Source organism: Tursiops truncatus, chromosome 2 (genome assembly GCF_011762595.2).
Source record: "Tursiops truncatus isolate mTurTru1 chromosome 2, mTurTru1.mat.Y, whole genome shotgun sequence".
NCBI classification, from domain to species: Eukaryota; Metazoa; Chordata; class Mammalia; order Artiodactyla; family Delphinidae; genus Tursiops; species Tursiops truncatus.
This window is the reverse complement of record NC_047035.1, coordinates 33745071-33764744: the sequence shown is the minus strand read 5'-3', so window position 1 is coordinate 33764744 and position 19674 is coordinate 33745071. Positions and strand designations below refer to the sequence as shown.

Genomic DNA, 19674 nt, shown 5'->3' with positions numbered 1-19674 from the left:
TTGTAGTGTAATAGTACACACTACTACAGTGTGTACTACTACACACTGTATAGTAGTAGTGTAGTATATACACACTACTATATATAAAATATGTAACCGGCAGGGACCTACTGTATAACGCAGGGAACTATACTCAATATTTTGTAATAACCTATAAGGGGAAAGAATCTGAAAAAAATAGATATATATGTATATATAACGGAATCACTTTGCTGTACACCCAGAACTAACACAACATTGTAAATCAACTATACTTCAATAAAAATAAATCAATAAATAAATATAACGTATAGATAAATGTGGCTGGAAAAGCGCCAAAATAAATTGTTTCTGAGTTGAGTGACAAGGAGAACATTCCCCCAAGAGACCACGAGACCAGAGATAGAATAGATCATTGAAATCTTTAAAGGTAGAGCTCAGGAAACCAACATTAGTGAATAAGTGGCTGCCAGAGCGCCAGGTGGGAGCCAAAGCCCAGCCAGGCAGAACCGCCTTTGCTCCTTCAGAGACCCAACTGGAACCAAGGGAAATAGCTTGCACTTTGACATGATAGTCCAAAATTAAGGTGAATCAGCAAGAAAATCTTGTCTTAGGGGCATTACAATGTAAGCTCCCTGAGGAGAGGCATCTTTGTCTCTTTCGTTCACTGCTGGATCTCTCGGAATAGTGCCTGATAATAGTAGTTACATCTTAAATATTTGATGAATGAAGGAGGCACCTACAGCTACAAGAGAGACAATCAAAGAATGATTTAGAGCTTTAGACCTGTACTCACCTAAAAGAAGCATGAAACTGCCATTGTGATCTTTCTCACCGATATATCACGTATGCTTTAAAATTCCTACCAAGTGCAGTCAGCCTTAACTATGTGCCTGCGCTGACTGTATTGACGAATAACAGTAGGCAGTGCAGGGAAAGTGTCAGAGAGGAAAGAACAGGGGCTCAACAGCTCTGCTTTGGAAAGAGGAATCTCCCACATTCACAGAAGAGTGGCGATTGAAGTACTTTAGTCTGATTTACCATAAGGGTGTTTATTAGGACTCTCTACTGGGTCCTGTGCTAGACAGATGGCTAGGGATACAGAGACAGAAGCTAAGGCTCTGCCGTTTGGAAAGCTCACAGTCAGGTGGTTGGGGAATCATGACGTATGAGTATACAGAGTGTGCTGTGATGGCTCTAGGGTCAGGATTTTGCTGGGGAAGCACATAGGAGCCCCGCTTTGGGGCTGGGAGTGTTCTCAGAAGGCTTTTCAGTGAGGAGACACTTGAGTTGGATCTTGAAGGATCAGTAGCAGTTCCCAAGAGGAGGAAAAGGAGGGGAAGGTGCTCCGGGCCAAGGGAAACGCCCATGTAATGGACAAGAGGCAGGGTGCCATGGGAGACCTGTGGGAGGTCCATTATGACTGGCATGGAAGCGGGTGGCGAGAGGTTGTGCGCCCCCTGAAATCTCCTTACAAATGGACATTAGAGAAGCAGTGTGTTTTAACAGTAGATAAAGCACTACTTTTGGATTTAGGAGACCTGTGTTCAAGGGCCAGCCCTGCCGCAAACCCTCTGTGTTATGTTGAGCAAGTCACTTCTCAAACTTAAGAATTGGTCTAGTCTTTCAATCGTGCATTCATTCAAAATGGAACATGTATAATATGAAATGCTTGCTGGGGGTTCCGGGGTAACAAGAACAGTATCAGGCTTGGCCTCTGCCCTCTGGAACATAAAGGCTAATTCTCAATTTTGGCAGCCTTATCTGGTTGGAACCCTAGAATTCCTACATACTGTAATGAGCTAAACCTTACGTCTAAACTGGCTGTATGTGTTGTACTACAGTGGATAGAACAGGAAAAGAGAAGAAAAATGAGGCCCACACGCATGAAACAGCTAACGTCCAGCACCTAGAGAACTGCCGGGTTGAGGGAGACAGATTTTTTTATGTCAGAGGCAATCAAGGAAAGACAAGATCATTGTGACCTTGTGGTGGCTTTTGGGCCGCCATCTTAAGATATCAGGGCATAGAGACGGTGGGCTCCCTGATCCATCTGTCCCGAATCACAGTGTGTGTAAGGCCCTCTATATCAGCCAACAGCCAACCTCCATCATGGGGTTAGACCCACTTGCGAAGTGGCAGTCTGTAAATCAGCCCCACACTTGCTGAGAACTTGCCAGGCTGGCCAGGGTAGCTTCATGTAGCTTAGCACCTGTGGGGGGTGGCTGTTTTTCTGGGGCAGCTGTTTAATGAGCACCAAATCAGATAAACTGCCCTTGGGTCCTATGTGCTCTCCAGACACAAGCAATTGAGCACATCCTGCTGGAATGGTCCCGTTAGGGAACCTGGCTTTCCTGTGCTGATCATCTGGTTTTCCCACCCCTTGGGGCGAGATTTTGGAGAAGCTATTGAAGCAACTTTGAGCAAGCTGTTAACCCTTTAAAGTTTAGCTCTCTATCACCAAATATATTCAGAAATGGTTTGCAGCCAAAGCCTTACTATCTATGGCAGTTTTAAATAATTATCAAAATCACTACTTAATTCGTCTTGCCCTCTACTCAAGGTTGGCTTAGAGAAGTGGGAGGTTACAATTCATGGATTCTTTTCTGGGTTTGTAACCAAGCTACACTCTCAAGTTGAGGTAATCACCTTGCCCTTCTTAGTTTATTCATTTGTGACCCGGGGTAAAGCTGCCCAGGCCTCATCTGGTTGCGTTTCAGATTTTGTGAGAAATCTCTTTACTTCATGAGAATGCACAGATCAGCTGAGACTAGTATGATCGATTCCAGACATGAATTAGAACAAGCCCAAGCTGAACAGCTCTCCCAGGAGAAGTCATTGGTTTGCATGACCCAGTATGGCCTTTGACCAACTGGCATCAGGAACCACGCTGGGCATGGAGGAACTCTACTCTTGATCTTTTGCCTGCCCTACTGATAAACATTCTTGCCATTAAATGTACCTGGAATCTGTGGAAAGTGTGTATTCGGGAAATCTTTAAAAACACGTTAAGTCAGCAATGCTATCTCTTTGGGAGGATGTACTTGCGTGTCCTTAATGACCCAAATAAGATTCCAGTGGGAAGAGCCTGGCGGAGAAAGAGCAGGAGAGTGTGTGCTGATTTCTGGAGGACAGATTATCGTGTGCCGGGCTATGGATTTTGCCATCAGGAAAGGAATCTAGAAATGCAAGGAGGCTCATGAGAAAGGAGGTGACTTCTGTTGACAGGTCACCATTGTTCAGACTCAGTGGTGATGGGAAAGGAAATCCAGAAACCTACATGACAGCTTCTCTCGGACGGGACGAAAATATTGAATTTTTTTTTTTCTAGCTGGAATTTGCCAGGGTCAGTTCACGTCTGGGTTTTCAGCACTTAATACAGGGCCCTTTTGTCTTAGGAGGCAGCTGGACTGGTTTTTCCTGCAGGCAGGTGCACAGAGAGCATTTATTGCAGCCTGAAACGCAAACACCGAGCCCCCAGGCCCTGATCCCCACACTCTCCAGCGTGGCTCGAGGAAGTAAAGTGAGCAATGTCTCTTGCAACAGGCAAGCACTGTAAATGCCACTCCTGAATGAAATATTTCTTAAAACGTTGTATCTGTAACTCGATCGTCTCTTAAAACTTAATTATATGTTAGGGAAAAGGAAGCCATTGGCTCCTCCAGCCGTCCAGGTTGAACATGAGCGCACAATGGAGCATATCCGATTCACGGCCTGGCGTAGGTAATCAGATGAATATCTCCCGAATTGAATTTACCCTTTTGATACGGAGTCTTTCAGCTGCCTTGTTTCACATCTCCAATTCTGACAAAGCTGTGCGGCCTTTGAGTAATTTCCCTGAAATCTATATGCGGGAAGCCTGTGCTCTTTCGAACACTTTTTGGGACTTGTACCAATTAAATCTGTTTCTGGCACACTTTTAATGGCATACTTTCTCCTGAGTCAACAACCTCTCCAAAATCTGAGGTCATTTGTTTAATTTAAAAGCAAAGGTTATGAAACATCCATTTCAGGCTTCACCAGCCAAGCCCCTGTGGCTTTGAAAGGGGTGAGGAGACAGGGGAAAGTCTAATAAACTGGATTTCTTACACACAAAATAAGTTCATTACCGCGTTTCTGTGAAATTGGTATCAAGCCAGGTTTTTCCACACCCTCCCCGCCCACCTTGCTGTCCTTTTCTCTTGAAACACTTCCTCTTCTTCTGAGGCTCTCATGCTTGAGATTGAAGTTCACCCTCATGCTGTTGTTCTCGCAGAACAAACATCTGGAGTGGATTTTTGTCAGCTGGAGTTGAGAGAGAACTGTAAATGATGCAGTGATTTTTTTTTCATGCTTATTAAATTTATTTATAGCCAGTCTGAAGCCAGGAAACATGTTTTTAAATGGTTAGAGCCCTTGATAGGAGGTGTTCGAGGAACAGACAGTGGATGGTATTTTTTCCCCCTACCATTTTCTAAATAACTCAAGGGTAGAATTACATAATTCGCCATTTGGGTGGTTTTTTTGTTTGTTTGTTTCTTCCTGAAGGACCCTTCATTAGGACATTGCGTGCATCAGAATTCTTCCATTGTATTAGCCTATCCAGTGTGCCATTCTTTCTGTCAGTGAGAGAAAAGAGAATGTAACTGGCAGGGTGCTTCTGAATAATTACAATCATGGAGAGTGAGTTTCTGGTTATTTGAGACACGAACCAGGGGCACAGGTATTTTCTTTTGCCAAAAGAACACAACTTGGATACTATTCCTACCTTTTCCGCTCACCACCGTCTAAAATTTTTAAAGCTGCCAAATCCTAAAGAATCTCATTCATTTTCTCATTCTTTAAGATAACAAAAGGCTCCATGAGGGGCTTACTAAAATAATTTATGAAATACTTTGCTGTGCCCTTAGACCTTATTAAATCACAGTGCCTCGGGGTGTATATAATTATTTAAGAAACAAAACCTTCTAGGAGAGGCAGAGTCAGATGATGATTTTCTGAGGTCCCTTCCAGTTCTGTGATTAGAGATTATTCTTTGATTTCTTTCACTGTCATACAGGAAAAAAAGAAAAAAAAAAAAAGGCTGTTTGGGAATAAGGTTTGCTACCCACAGGCATTTTCTTCTCCAGAGAAAAGACTGTTCTGCTTCCTGCCACCCAAGTAAGCCATCCTCAGCCTGAACAATGGGGCTTAATGTTCTCCATCTTGCTAAGGGCTAGTCACTGTTGTTAGGAAAGTGAATTGAAACCAAATGCACTTTCTATTGGAAAAGCTGCCATTGATCTCAGCTCACAGACAATATTAAGAGGGGAGGCGCTTATAAGACAGGGAAAAAATCCTCGCGGTTATATCCTGACACCACTTATTTCACTGTGAGGCCTAGGAACATATCTTTGAGGCAGCGTCACTCTATTTTATGATGTTAGTGTGCCCCTTGAAGATTGGTGTTCCGCATTTAGTTCTTAGAAACGTTAACAGGTTATTTAGTGAACTGTCCTGCTAATGGACTGGGAAAGCTATTCTTACAGCAAGACCCTTCATTAACTAAGAGGGCATAAGATAGCTCATGTTCTCCACCAAGAAAGGCAGCTCTGTTTCATCTGCCTAATGAGGAAGCTTGCGAGGCAGAGCAGCCTCATCAAATGTGGTGTCTGCTGTCCACTTTCCAGTTATTAAAGTAGAAGCCAAGTCATTGGCACCGGTACTGGCAGTGAAATGAGCCACAGAGAGGTCACCACCCATCACCAGCCTCACGATTCAGGGCTCTGGAGCAGAAAATGGCAGGCCCAAGGGTAAAGAACATTTATTTTCCAGTAGGGAGAAAGGAGAATCACAGAGAAGTAGAGAGAGGCAAAGGGCAGAAGATGACTACAGCTGGACATTAAGCAACAGTTTATCTTCCAAGATCATAAAGCCAAATAGTTCCTGCTAGATTTAACTTTTATTATGTTTGGAGATGAAAATCAGAGGGTGGATAAAGGTGCCTGGAGATTTGCTGCTCTAGGCCTCTCCATGCTAGGGGCATGGAGTTCTCAGTTTGCTCTTGGAATATTACACAGTATTTTCCTAGCAACAACAACAATATTAATAAAGATAGTAATCATTTTTATTAAATCCTGCTAAAGAAGCATCTTTCAATGCAGTATTGTTTGCTGTAAAACATTCCAGCTAATGGTGGGTTCAGGATCTCTGCTGGAGATGTGGTGAGGGACTGGACACAGAGCTGCTGGTATTGGACACTAACAGAGTTAGTTCCTCCAACCAAAAGAGTGGAGAATCATGGGAAATGGTTATTCTACCTATGATGCTTAGAGAATTTCAATAGAATGTCATAGTGTTGTATAAGGAATATTTTTAGACTTACTGGGATGATGTATGTCAATCACAGGGAAACATGATTTGATGAATATGTAAGATGTTTTGTAAGGTGTGACTTGACTCTGCTATATTTTATGTTACTTTGGAGCCATTGTCATGCATGGACATTCTTTCGTTTATATTCCTGTTTTCTATAATTCAAGACCATAAAAGTAAATTAGTTTTGAATCAGTAAAGTCTTATGAGGATGCCAACATGTCTCCTGCATAAAATTCTTCCTCCTCTGACATCTTCCTTTGGGTAGAAGTAAGATCAGATACCCTGTTCACTTCAGGATGGAAAGGATCACATCAAAACTTTGTGGGCTATTTCCCCCTCAGGCACCCAAAGCTGATTTCCTTTTATCACCTGATGAATTTTAAAATATTCTACTTTTTTGTCCTCTGTGCCTGTGCTTTTTATGAAGCCACAAAGCCAGAAAACTACACGACAGATGTGATTACAGCGTTACTGGGGGAGAACGCCATACTGACGTCAGGCCTGTTGTAGGCCTGAGTGCTTGAGGTAGGACCAGCCGGCGGCTGCATGTGAGAGGGAAGAGGGCACTCTTTCGAAAAAGCAGGTCACCTTTCTCTCTAAGGAAAGCTAATTTGTCTAAAAACAAAACTAAACTCTGCAGAGTGGTGAGCAGCCTTGTTTATTTGAATCAGGTTCCACCCTGTTCTCTGGTGTTTTCTCCCTTAACCCCATTGCGAGCCATTTCACTTCCTCTCTCGGAGGCTTTCCCAAGACACTGCAGTCAAGAGACGTTTTCGGCCACGTTGTCCTCCCAGCAGGGAGCCCCGTCTCTCTTCAGACAGTATGTTGGAGATGAACCTCTTTAGAGAGTGGCCTTTCTTCCCTTGCATCTTACCTCCTTATCTCCCACTTCTGCAACCCGTACATGTCATCTTTGTATGGATGGAACTGAGTGTCCATAAAGTTTCTGTGAGTGTGGAGGAAGGCAGAGTAGTGTTGGTGCCATGTCAACTCTGTTAATTGCAGCCCAACATGTAATCCAGTAAAAAAGAAAAAAAAATGGACTTTGATCCATATCAGGAAGGACGGCGCCGTTACAATGGAGAAGCATATGAGGGCGATGAACGTCATCCTCGGGGTGGTGTTCAGTGTCAGAGGTCTTAACAGGGCCAGCGACTGACACTCACTGCTGGCATTTTACTTGCAGCAGTGATTGAGTGAAGGACTGTAATCATAATATGCTCACTACTTGCTACTGTTTTGTTTTAATATTCAACTATAGGAGTGTGTTAAAAGTTAAGTGAACCCTGTGTGGCAGGGTTGCAATTTACTAGGGCAGTCAGAGAAGGCGTCACGGAGAAGGTGACATTAGAGCAGAGACCCGGAGGTGAAAGAAGGAGCCATGGGGACATCTGGGGGAACAGCAACCCAGGCGGAGGGCACAGCATGTGCAAAGGCCCTGGGGTAGCGCCATGCCTGGCATGTTGGAGGAACAGCGAGGAGGCCTGTTCAAGAAAGAAGTCCGACAAAATCAATTTTAACGACTACCCATAGGCAGCTTTTTCTGAAGAGGAGATAATTGCAAAATAAAAAAATGAGACTTAATAAGTAGGCCATTTGGGAAGCAGGTAATGACTATTTTAAAGGCTGGAGGTTCTAGCATACGTGTATGCCTTTTTTTCCCTCATCTCTTGCAAACAGATAATGGTTTACGTCAAGAGAAAATTCAGGAAAAAAGCCTTTTTTTACTTCCAGGAAATCTGGTCACTGTGTCCTGCAGCCAGTGATAAATGACAATGCAACCAGCAGTGACCTAGGACATCCTGAATTCTTGCTCTTAGGAAGAGCTTGCATTCTCTTTTCAAAGGGTATCCTGTTCCTATTGCAATCCTTATGCTATCTCAGCTCAAGATCATCTTGTCCCCCCACCAGTTACCATACTTAAAATAGCACCAATGCTGTTTAGAAGACTCTACACATGGATGTTGATGTCATCTGGAGGGAGGGCAGGATGAAAAAAGAAAGTAACTGGATATTGGCCCCAAACTTATTATAATGCAGCAAATCAACCCACCGAAACTCAATTCTACTGTTTCAACTCCTGTTGTAGAAATCAAACAAATATTATTTTGTCCATTAGTGGGTGTTACTAAGTGCTGTTCGTCCACAAAAGCCCAGGTTCCTATAGAAGAGCAGCATCGTGGAGGAGAAATGTGGTGTTTAAAACAAAATGTGCTGGTGAAAGGTGTTGTACCCAAGGCTGTTATAAACAGCAGCTGTTTCTGATTATGAAGATTGATTCATTCCGGCTGCCTGGATGCTACCTAAATAAGTGGGAGGAGCAAAATACAGTTCCCTGGAGCCTGTCAGTTGCTTTGTATCCCTGCAAGTTTAAAGCAGAAGATAGAACCAATCCATCGTTCTGCTTCCCTGCTGTCTTCAGTTTAATACATGCTGCAGACGAAGGTCCAGCGGGAGAAGACTCTCTTGCTCCATCTCTGCCCCATCCAGCTGTCAAGGCAAGGTTGGTAGGAAGGAAGGGTCTCCACAGATTACGAGGTCCTTCAGTCTTCAACCTGTTGTCTGGTGGCTGAGGCAACAGTCACACCGCTCTTTTCCTTGAACCAAGGCAGCTGGACTTTTCAGGAAAAAAAAAAAAGCCCAACTCTAGAAAAACGGTTCTCAAAGCCCAGTTAAACTAAAATGTCTTATTAGCAGTTCCTTTCCACTGTTTATGGATTTTGCCAGCATCATTATCAAGCTTTTACTGTTTCTCTTTTCCACTGTCTTGTTTTGTTTGAGTCACGTGATAATGTCATAGCCTTTCTATCTGAAGAATCCGCGGAAGATAGAATATTGCTAAAAGCAATTGGGATGGTACCGAAAGTATTAGGGAAGAAATGGAGGGAGCAGCCATTGTTAACAAAATAGCCTGGTTATAAGTAGTAAGCTTGGAAGAGAATTAAGGCCATTTGGGCTATATATACAAAACACCTTTGTTTTACCAAGCACAGAAAAAGCCCTTGCTTGGGGTGTCTTGAGGAGTCAGAGCCTGGGGTGGTTCCAAGGTTGCCAGCACTGCGCGTCAACCACCAGATGGCTATAGCTTGCAAAGTTTAGAGGAAAGGGAACGATATGAGTTTTGTGGTCTTTGCTGATTTCTTATTCCAAACACGGCTTCAGTTCCGATCGGCCGATTGCAACTGTGATTGCTTATACCTGGTGAATTCTAATACTCTGTGTGGAAACTGCACTGCATGTGTATGGGGGCCTTCCCATCTGCTTCCTTTGTGAATCTCTTCTCCTTTCAGTGCCTCCAAATTTGGGCCCCAGAGAGGAGGACAGCAGCTGAATGTCATGCTCTTGGGCCTTGGCCCAGACATGCATCTTTCTGGAAGGATGACTGAATCCCGTTCTTAAGTCTAAAGTTCCTCTTGATTAGCAGCTCCTTTTGTTTGTTGTTTTTAAGGCATCTCTGTCTTTCATGGGTAGCTTACAGGGATGTGTTTGAGAGCCCCTTCCAGCTGGGAAGCTGCCCAACTCCCACCAGCTGAGTCGGGGGATGGCTTCCCTTTAGTTCCGCTGCTGCCTGTGGCCTCCATGGACTCCACTTCAGCCCCGGCCACAGTGGCCCTTGTCTGCTGTGCAAACTTGGCTCCGTTCTCCGGGTTTTCATTCTCCAGCCATCTGGGCATTTTGAGCATCCCTCTTATCTTAGTACCTTGGCACTCAGGACCACATGCCATCCTATCATAGAGATGAAAACAAAGGTATCCTTCATTTTTGGCCTGCAATTTCCCTAGAACCACCCTAGGCTGAGTGACAGTCAATGAGATTGGGGCCAGGGATAGGTCTGGAGTGCTGTAAATGGTTTTGCTGATAGGAAGCATACGGGATGGTGGGACAATAGGTAGGATTGTTTGGTACTGGGATTCCTAGTGACTGGTGTTCTCCTTTTCCCCTTGGCTAGTCTGAAATCAAGGAGCAAGAAGCCAGGAGCATGAAGACCCCTGTGGCCTCTGATTGCTGTAGCCCCTGCAGGCCTGGCAGCCAAAGATTAGGGTCTAGCAAGTGCTGTATGCCGGCGGCGTGAACCTAGCTTCCGACTAAGAATTCTGTGTACATCACCAGCTTTTGAAATTCCTCCTTCCACCTCCTCAACTGCTGGTTTGGGGAGGGTTTGATCAGAGTCCTGCACTCTTCAGAGAAGTGTCTGGAGAAATTAGTCCAAAAGCACTGACAGCAAATTCCCTGTAATCATTCTGCCTAGAGAAAAACAAGCATTTGATCAAAGGACAGTTCCACCGCCCAGTTTACTCCCGTTCCACTGTGTCCTCTCTGTCGTTGCTCCCCAGCCCTCTGACCCCTGTGCACTCATTCAGATCCCTCACCCTGTGCACACACCTCTTTCAGAGGTGGTCAGTGAGGCATCGGCCAGCCAAAGAAATTCAGCCAAACGGTGTTCAGTCACTTCCGTGTAGACCCAGGTAGTTGGGTGTGGCTGCAGCTTCTTGAAAGGCAGACCTGAAATGCCTGCCTCTTTTCAGAGACTCTCACTTCATATTTGGCTGCTGGTCATTAGGATACTGGCATTCATTCATATGTTGGAAGCCCAAAGCTTCCACGCTCTCAATTCCACAGAGCAAGTTTGATACTAGCAAGACACGTCTTGCTTATGGAGCCAAAAAGGTGATGCAACCTCATTTCACACCAAAGCAGGTGGGTATGTTTATTTGTGTTTTAATAGTTGAGGCAGCAGAGACACAGGGAGGGTCAGAAATTCATTCAAGATCATCCAGCGAGTCCAAGTTTTGATCGTCTGGCCCCTATGACAGGCAACAGTGGTGACTTTCCTGTAGAGCATGTGACCAGTGTAACTGGAATCATGGGTTCTAAGTATGACTCCCTCTCCCCACCTACTAAAACCATCATCCAGTTGCCAGAACCCAGTTGGTTTTCTGTAGAACACCAGCTAATGGCTGGTTCCACCAGTTCCACCAGAAGAGTTTTCAGTCTTTGTCTCATTTTAGGTGTTACATCTCTACCAAGAAGATAATTCTTCACATGTAAAATTAACTTCCTCTAGTTTTCACAGTTTCTTTCCAAGAATCACCCACTGTCAGTCCCTAGTTCTCTGTCTGGCAAATTTAGAAGAAGTGATGCTCTCACCGCACATGAGTGATGCGCTGACCTTTTATGTATCTGTAAATGAGTGGAGAAGGAATGCATATTCTCTGACACAAGCTGGCTCCACCACATAGTTTGAAGTAAATGCCATTTTATTTCACATTAGGAAGGGAGACTTGGAGCAGGTTGGCAGCAGATCTGTGGCTGCGTAATTAAGCTAAGAACTATGGCTTTCTTCCACATAGGAGATTAAATACCAGTCTCTGGTCAGATCAAAGCAGGCCTCTTGGATGATCTGATCTTTGCAGAAGACCCCATGTTGGGCCAGCACAACAGTCTTTGCGTGTAATGCTCCCTGTGTTTAAAAAAAGACCATTTTAGTGTGTTTAAATAATTAGGTCTGCCAGCATTTGTAGCTCTTTGGACCCGAAGTAAAACTTTAGTGTTATTCATGCTAAGTAAATATGGATTTTCTTCTACTAAAACAAGTAACTGTCTCTCAGAGTTTGAAGAAAAGTGAACGTTCATTTTCTGAATGAGAACAGAGGCATTTCTCTTTGGGGAGCATTACAATAAATAACATCTTAGACTAATCTGGCATTTTCTTTAGGGCATTAACGAATAGAGTTTATGTAATCTCTTATTCATTTTCTTGATATCTCATTGAGACAGTTTGGATACTGGTCCTATAGTCTCCATCTGTAAAATGGAAAGAACCAAAGTATTAAGTTCAACTTAGGTGGATGACAAGAGAGAATGCAGACATCTGTGTGATCTGTGTTGCCGAGGTGCCGCCCAGAACTTTTAAATTTTGTTACGAGCTGCATTGCCCCTACCGACGGGGGTCCGAGCAGTGTATAATCTGGGCCAGGGTGCAACAGGCTTATGGCCAGGTGGAACTGGACAAATCAATGGAACTGGTTCCCGTTTCCCAACCTGGCACTAATTATGTGCTGGTCAAGGAAGTGCTTTTCAGATCACAGGGAGCCACTAGTGAAAATCCATTGGTGCTTTGATGGTGGCCTTTGGAGATGCTTCTATAATTCGAAACCATTCCCATGGCAGGCCCAGGGAGAGGTCTGACGTCAACCAACATGCAGCATTAGGCAGAAGAAGCGGGGCCTTTCTCACTGAGTTGACCCGTGGGTGGGCCCTCTTCCACATGTTTCTAATTAGGGATGCAAGAGAGAGTAGATATTCCATGGTGCCTCTCCTTTCCTTCTCGGCTGTGAGATAGAACAACAGCACCTTTGTGGTGACCTCTGCAGAACTGTTGACATTTGGTGACCTGCCTCATCTCCCCTGCTAGCGTGGATGCGCCTCCTGGCTAACGAGGAACAGCCACACTAGCTGGTACTATGGTAGACCCTGGAGGTCAAAATGAAGAAGAAGATGTTTTCCTTGTGGAGTAGTCTAAGTTAATTTTTCTTTACAGATTTACCAAGGTATAATTTACATACCATAAATTCACCCATCGTAAGTATACAATTCAATGACTTTTAGTAAATTTAGAGAGTTGTATTACCATCACCACAATCTAGTTTTAAAACTTTAGTTGGATTTATTTTGAAAATGGCAAATAATGATCATAATTGGAATGCAGGTTATGCTGGTGCAAAAATTAATTTTTGAGGCTATCTTGGGCTAAGGAAGAGGGCCACCCAGGAAGACATTTGAGACAACTAAGTCTCAAGTTTCTCCAAGTACATGAAGCCTTGAGATTAGCACTTCTATTTAGAAAGATTTTCCATATTTTTGCTCATCAAATGGTATGACCTGCTTGAAAGAACTGAGCAGCTGTTTGCTACAGAACCTACTTCGCATGTCGACATCAATGAATGTTTGTTGATTATAAAGCGAAGGTGCAGAAGATGAGAATGTATGCACCCTTCCCGCAAAGAGCTTATAGTCCTCTTTGAACATCTCATCAAGTATTTATTTACTTGTCCTCCCATCTTCAGGTACTGTGTTAGGCACTGCAGACATATAGATGAGTGAAACAAGGTTTCTACCTTAACAGCTTGTCATCCAGTGGCTTATATGTAAACAGATAATTTCAATATGACGTCATAAGTTCTGTGGTAGAGTTAAGTGCTCTGCAGTATCAGAAAGGTCATCGGCAAAGACTTCCTAGAGAAGATATTACTAAGAAATCAAAGACATAATTAATAAGTACATCAATCCTGCTAACATAGATTGAGTACCTGCCCTCTGCTCCATTTGAACAAGGCTCTGTGAGATCTGGTCCCTGTTTTCAGGAAGCATTATAACTGGTGGGAAAACAACTCCATCACTACTTCCAGTAAGATGGTAATGACTGCATATAAGTGAAAAGAACAGGACACACTAGGAATTTAGAGGCAAAAGAGAGGCCATTTCAGGGAAGCCTTCGTAGAAGAAGTAGCCCAGAGGCTACTTAAGAGCCTCAAAAAGCTCAACATCTGGGGCTTCCCTGGTGGCGCAGTGGTTGAGAGTCCACCTGCCGATGCAGGGGACACGGGTTCGTGCCCCGGTCCGGGAAGATCCCACATGCCGTGGAGCGGCTGGGCCCATAAGCCATGGCCGCTGAGCCAGCATGTCCTGAGCCTGTGCTCCGCAACGAGAGAGGCCACGACAGTGAGAGGCCCACATAACGCAAAAAAAAAAAAAAAAAAAAAAAAAAAAAGCTCAACATCTGAATTTTGACCCATAGGTAGGATTTCAGCAGGCATGGTGAGAGTTGGGAAGCAGTCCAGAAGAAAAATGCAAGCAAAGGCTCAGGGGTAGAGAAGCTTGGGGTGTATTCTGAGAACAGTGAGCAATCCAAGATGGATTGATACTCATGTCCTGCAGTATGAACTATTTCTATATATCTATGTCAGAAACAGGGAAATCAGGTGAATCAGAAGCTCTGCCTTCCCTTGACTGTATCGAGGAAGGCTTCCTAGAGAAGCGGTTCATTTCATTCTGACCCTTATGTAGGCTCTCTGCCAAGGGTTTATGATGATTAGTTTTCTCCTTCAGTTTCTTCTTTCATGATTCATCATGTGGCCACCATCAAAGCACCAATGACTTCTCACTACTGGTTCCCATGATTTAAAAAGCACTTCTTTGACCAGTACATTCTGGTGCCAGGTTGGTGAGCCAGACCACGTTTCATGTGTTTGTCCAGTCCCACCTGGCCACGTACCCTGGCCCAGAAGTTTCATGCAACACTTGCAAGAAGATTAAAAAAACAACTCCTGGAAACATTGGGTCCTAACTTTTGAAGGAGTCATTGCTGTACCTGAGTAGACTTAGGAAGTACACTGGAAGTCTAAGAAGAAAAAAAATGAGGAAGAATGGTACCACTTGCTTCAAATTCCCAGGGCTCCACAGAGTAAACCTCTTTCTAAATTTGAGTTGCTAAGGACCTTGAACCTGGGGTTGTTTGGGGATATTTTGCAAAGTAAGAAATCTTGTTGGCTTTCAATCAGGAAGGAAAGAACTCAGTTGGCTTTGATATAACCAAGGAAGGGGGAGTTTTGTATTTGTTTGTTTGCATGGATGGTCCACCTACTGTGTGGCCTTGTTCACAACATGGCCGACCTCTCTCTGGGTTCAGTGTGAATAGCCAGGCTGCAGCTGTAGCTGGAGACAATGGCCAGCACTGTTGGGCAGTGCCGTTTAGGCCCCAAAGATTAATTTCATAGTTTTGTGGCATTGAACCTGCCAAAGAGAATGCTGCTTCATTTGGGGAAATATAATTTCTGTATGTGTATTTTTTTTTCATGAAGAATAAAGAAGAGAGATTTTTGGAAGGACATAACTCATCCTATTGGCCTTGCTAGAAAAAGCTAAAAAAGCAAGAGGTCAATACACTTACAAGTGTCATGTCTTAAACGTCAGTCAGCCAATAATTATTCACATGCCATCACAAGGGAAGTCCCCTCCCATTATTTGTTTGTTTGTTTGTTTGTTTGTCTAGACTGAGATGCTTTAAAAACAAAAAAATCTCTGGTTGGGGAAATGATATTTTTTTTAAAGTCTGTAAATTTAGTACTACATTTGCTGAGAAGTAACAGCCCTAGAAACTCTGGGGTTTTGGTGGTGTTTTGTTTTGTTTTTTTTTCCTGTGTTTTCCAATCCAGTACCAATTATGGATGGGAGGTAACTTTGCTTTGCCAGCCTGCAGGTTAGAAAGGGCAATTTCTTGGCTACTGTTTAGGGTTGCCAGATAAACTATAGGATGTCCAGTTAAATTCACATTTTAGCTAAACAACATAATTTTTTAGTGTAAGTACATCCCAAATACTACACTGGGACATACTTACACCAGAAAAAATCCGTTGTTTATCAGAAATTTAAATTTAACTGGGCATCCCATGTGTTAATTTGCTAGGTCTGGCAACCCTATGTTACTTCCACAATAAAAATGTCACCCAAGGAGACTGGGAGCTTTCACGATTACTGAAAGTAGCTCTCAGTTTTGAACCCAAACAGAACAATGTATGAGATAAAACTGAAAACAGAATCAGGTCAGTCATACAAAGGTGAAGGGAGTCCTTCTTCATTTCTTCGTCTTTGTGTTGCTCTGTGGGTCCATTTCTGTTGGGAGTGACCCTCCTAGTTCTACTGTAGGTCAAAGTCATACTTGGTAGGCCACCTGGATGGCTTCTTTGTCCCAGCTTTAACTCAGATGATCAAATCAGAACTGGAGCTCCCTTTTAAATCCAAAGTGCTTGACCTCCTTAGGGTAGCTCTGGACCCTCTTGAATTTTTGCTTCTACAAAATTCCTACCAGGCCTAGTGAAGTGGGGTCTGACTAGACATGTGAGAATAATGATGACTGTTATTTACTGAGCGCCTAATATGTGCCAGTGCTTTACCTACATTACCAGCATCTACCTACGTGAGTTCACATTGCCTCCTAACAACCAGCCCTATGAGATGGGTACTGTTGTCTCCATTTTACAAATGAGGGAATGAAGGCCCAAGGAGATGAAGTAACTTGCTGCAGGTCACAGAGCCGTTGAAAGGCAGAGCTGGCATTAGCGTTCAGGTCAGTCTGACTCTAAAACCCCACTGCTTAACCACTGTGCTACCACACGTGGTACCCTTAGATCCCCATTCCTCCCTCCCCAGTCCCCAGTTTGACTTGATATTGGAATATGATCCCTTTCTCTCCTTGTTCCTTACTAGCTGGAATTGGCCCTAAATCACCTTTGTCCATATGTGTCGTGCACCAGTGGAATAGACACAGAAAGCCGGACACTGGAAGATGTTAACTTTGGATGCTTCCTATTTTACGTGAGAATGATTAAACCAATCGGGGAAAAAAAAAGAGCCCAACATTTTAAAATGTGTCATCACTTTAATATCTTTAAAGAGCCTGAAGAGACTTTCAAGCATGAGACTGTAAATAGCTAACAGCTCCAAGATGAGCTTACATAGGAATCACATGATTGTCCCCAAATGGCCATTTGTCTAACTCTGAAGAGCAGCTGTAGCGCTCAGCCAACTCTCCTGCCAAAGGCAGGGCCCTCTGTTCCCCGCCCACTCCCTCCTCCCAGCTCTCCTCTTGGTAAAGAATTTGCAAAACTACCCCGCCAGGTACCTTTTTCTTCTTGAACCAACACGTGCTCCTCCTGGTTCTCTCCTTATATGAAATGAGTTGTCAGCATTTTGAGCTCATCAAGTAAACAGTTTTACTTGTTCCAGCTGGGAAAAATCCATGAAGTTGGCCATTCTGTTCCTATCATCTGCTCTGGCCTGGTTGTTAAGTGTGAAATATCTCTGTGGGTGTGGTCTACCCAGTGGTATTTCTCAAACTGTGGGTTATGGACTCAAGGGTCTGGAAGAATTTCTTTCACAGGGTCACGCTCCAACACTGACTCTTTCTGGTGAAAAGCTACCCCAGCCTTCCTCCTCTGACTCTCAACCTATCTCCCATCCTTCTGTTCCCCTGGAGTAGTGTAGTGGGCCTTCACTTTCCTCTTCCTCTGTACTCTCATCGTCTGTCTCCTTTCCCCACTGTGCTACATTTCTCGGTGTTCCTGTTTCCATTAACCACTAGGTCCTCATAGTTTTCACAACCAAGGCCATCTAACTCTCAAAGGAAAGTTAAAACAAAAAATGGGACACTAGGAAAGACAGCAGAGGTGAGGGGCATAATGTTACAATCTTCTTCCTTAGCCCTTCACATCTGAGAAAAAGAACCTTGTTCTATTCTCCATGGAGACTTAGGGCAGCCCCAGGCACTCCCTCCTCTATTCTGCCTCCTGACATTCCTCTGTTGTTTTGTAACCCCTCTCCCCACTTCAGGTATAACTTAGTCAATTTCTACACTTGGTAAACTTGCAAACATTCTGTTTCCCTCCTTTTGGGTGATGGAATGCTGGTGCATGGGGGCTTTCAGGAACAATTCAGTAAGTGATGGCCTTAGAATATTTCAAAAGAAGTTCTGGGAAGATGTTATTGATTAGTCTCTGTCCATGGTATCTCATTTGCCTCTTTGAGGGGCTCAGCAGAAGCATTTGGTCCATCATCTGCTCTTCCTTGGGAGCAGGTGAGGTGGCACAGGTATAGGCCTTGAGCAAATCTCCTAAATTCTGTATTTTTGTTTCCCCAGCTGTAAAAAGGACAAAATAATTATTCTGACTTCACAGCATTGCTGTGAGTATCCAATGAATTAATATTTATAAATCCCTTAGAATAGGGCTTAGCACCTAGTAAGCACTATATTAAATAAGGAAGTATAACAAGGCAAAAAGTAATAAGAATGTCCTTCTTTCGATTCATGCCTGAATAAGTATATTCAGCTTCTTTTTGACACCTTGGAGTTCTAAAATAAACCCAAGGACTGCAACCCAACACACTCCATAATTTCACTCAAGGACTTGGACAATCTGGTCTTAATGTACCTCTTCTCACCTGCATTTTGGCCAGACTGATTGACTATTTCCCATTCCAACTTCCCATTCAATTCCCTTCCCCATCCCTTCCACATGTATCCAGCTGCCCTCGCTGCCTTTACCTCACGTTGGCTGTCAGCATGTACGGCCCAGTAGTTTTGGGTATCTATTTAAGTGCAAAGCCTTTCTTCTCTTCTGGATCACGAGCTGCTTCTGAGGGGTGAGGACTACATTTCTGATGGTTGTGTACCATTCTTCATGCCTTTTACATAAATGGTACTCTATAAATGTTTTGATCGGCTGATTTGAGCTTTTGCAGACTAGGAAACGGTTGGCCTAGAGCCAAGTGGCACCTAGATGAATCTTGCCTCTAGGCCTCATGGATATGTTCTGTTGAAAGGCCAGCGCCTCCCTGCTTTGTGTTAAGGCGATGGGAGCCTCCAGCGTGGGCCAGGGCAGACAAAGCCACTGTGAGGTGGGGATGTCGGGGGCAGTGTGCTGGGATTCAGATGTGGGATGGACAAAAGGAGAAGTGCTTGCAGGCAGAAGGCTAAAGGCAGTGGCTTTGCACAATTACCAGGAACGCTTTTATTTAGCACCTTGTAAGAGTTCGGGCAAAACGGGACAGTTAAAATGTACTGTTTATAATGCAATGGGCTGCCTCCGAAAATGTTCCAACTTTGCAGGCCTAGTGGGAAAAGTACTAAACACAGAGTTGGGAAAAATCACAGCACCACTGCTAAGAGGTGTATAGGTTGGAGCGAAACCGAGAAGTTGGCATAACCATTAGTGGCCGTCTCTAAAAAAATAAATCAGCGGGGTGCTATTACTCATATCCTGTGTGATTTTTGGTGGACGGATAAATAAAATTATACGAGGAAAACTGTTTTCTAAAAGTAAATTCTGCCACTCCAGCACAATGGTATGTATGTCCACCCTTTTATAAATATATTTACACTAACTCACATGGCCACGTAGCTCTCACATGGTAGAAAGACAGTTGGCAAAGACAGTTGGAAGAATGAAAAAGTGCTATGTGTTTTTTCCCCATTTGTGGGCAGCGTTTGATGTTTGTAGATGTATGGTTTTAATAACCTTGACTAGTAGATACGGCAACTGTGAGAATTTCAAAAAGGAAAGCAAGAGTCCAGAGAGGAAAACATCTGCTATTTCTAGGGGGCAGTCTTCCCAGCAGCCCTCAGACCAGAAGCTGATTTTCCTCCAAGGAGAGCCCAAGGACAAGATAAATAGGTTTCCTGACCCAAAGACAGGAACACCCAGGGAGACCAGGAGATCTGGGAGTGGGAGCAGATGGGAGGAGTGGAATGTCCAGGGTGAGGCTGGGACTAGCTAAGGGGCTGGACGGTCTGTCCATCTGTGG

The 19674-nt window shown here is 43.9% G+C and overlaps 1 protein-coding gene across 4 annotated transcripts in view; it reads left to right on the top strand.

Annotated features, from left to right (window-relative positions):
* RAD51B (RAD51 paralog B) overlaps positions 1-19674 on the top strand; it is a 688762-nt gene that overhangs the window by 464490 nt on the left and 204598 nt on the right. The gene's annotated exons all lie outside the window — the stretch shown is intronic.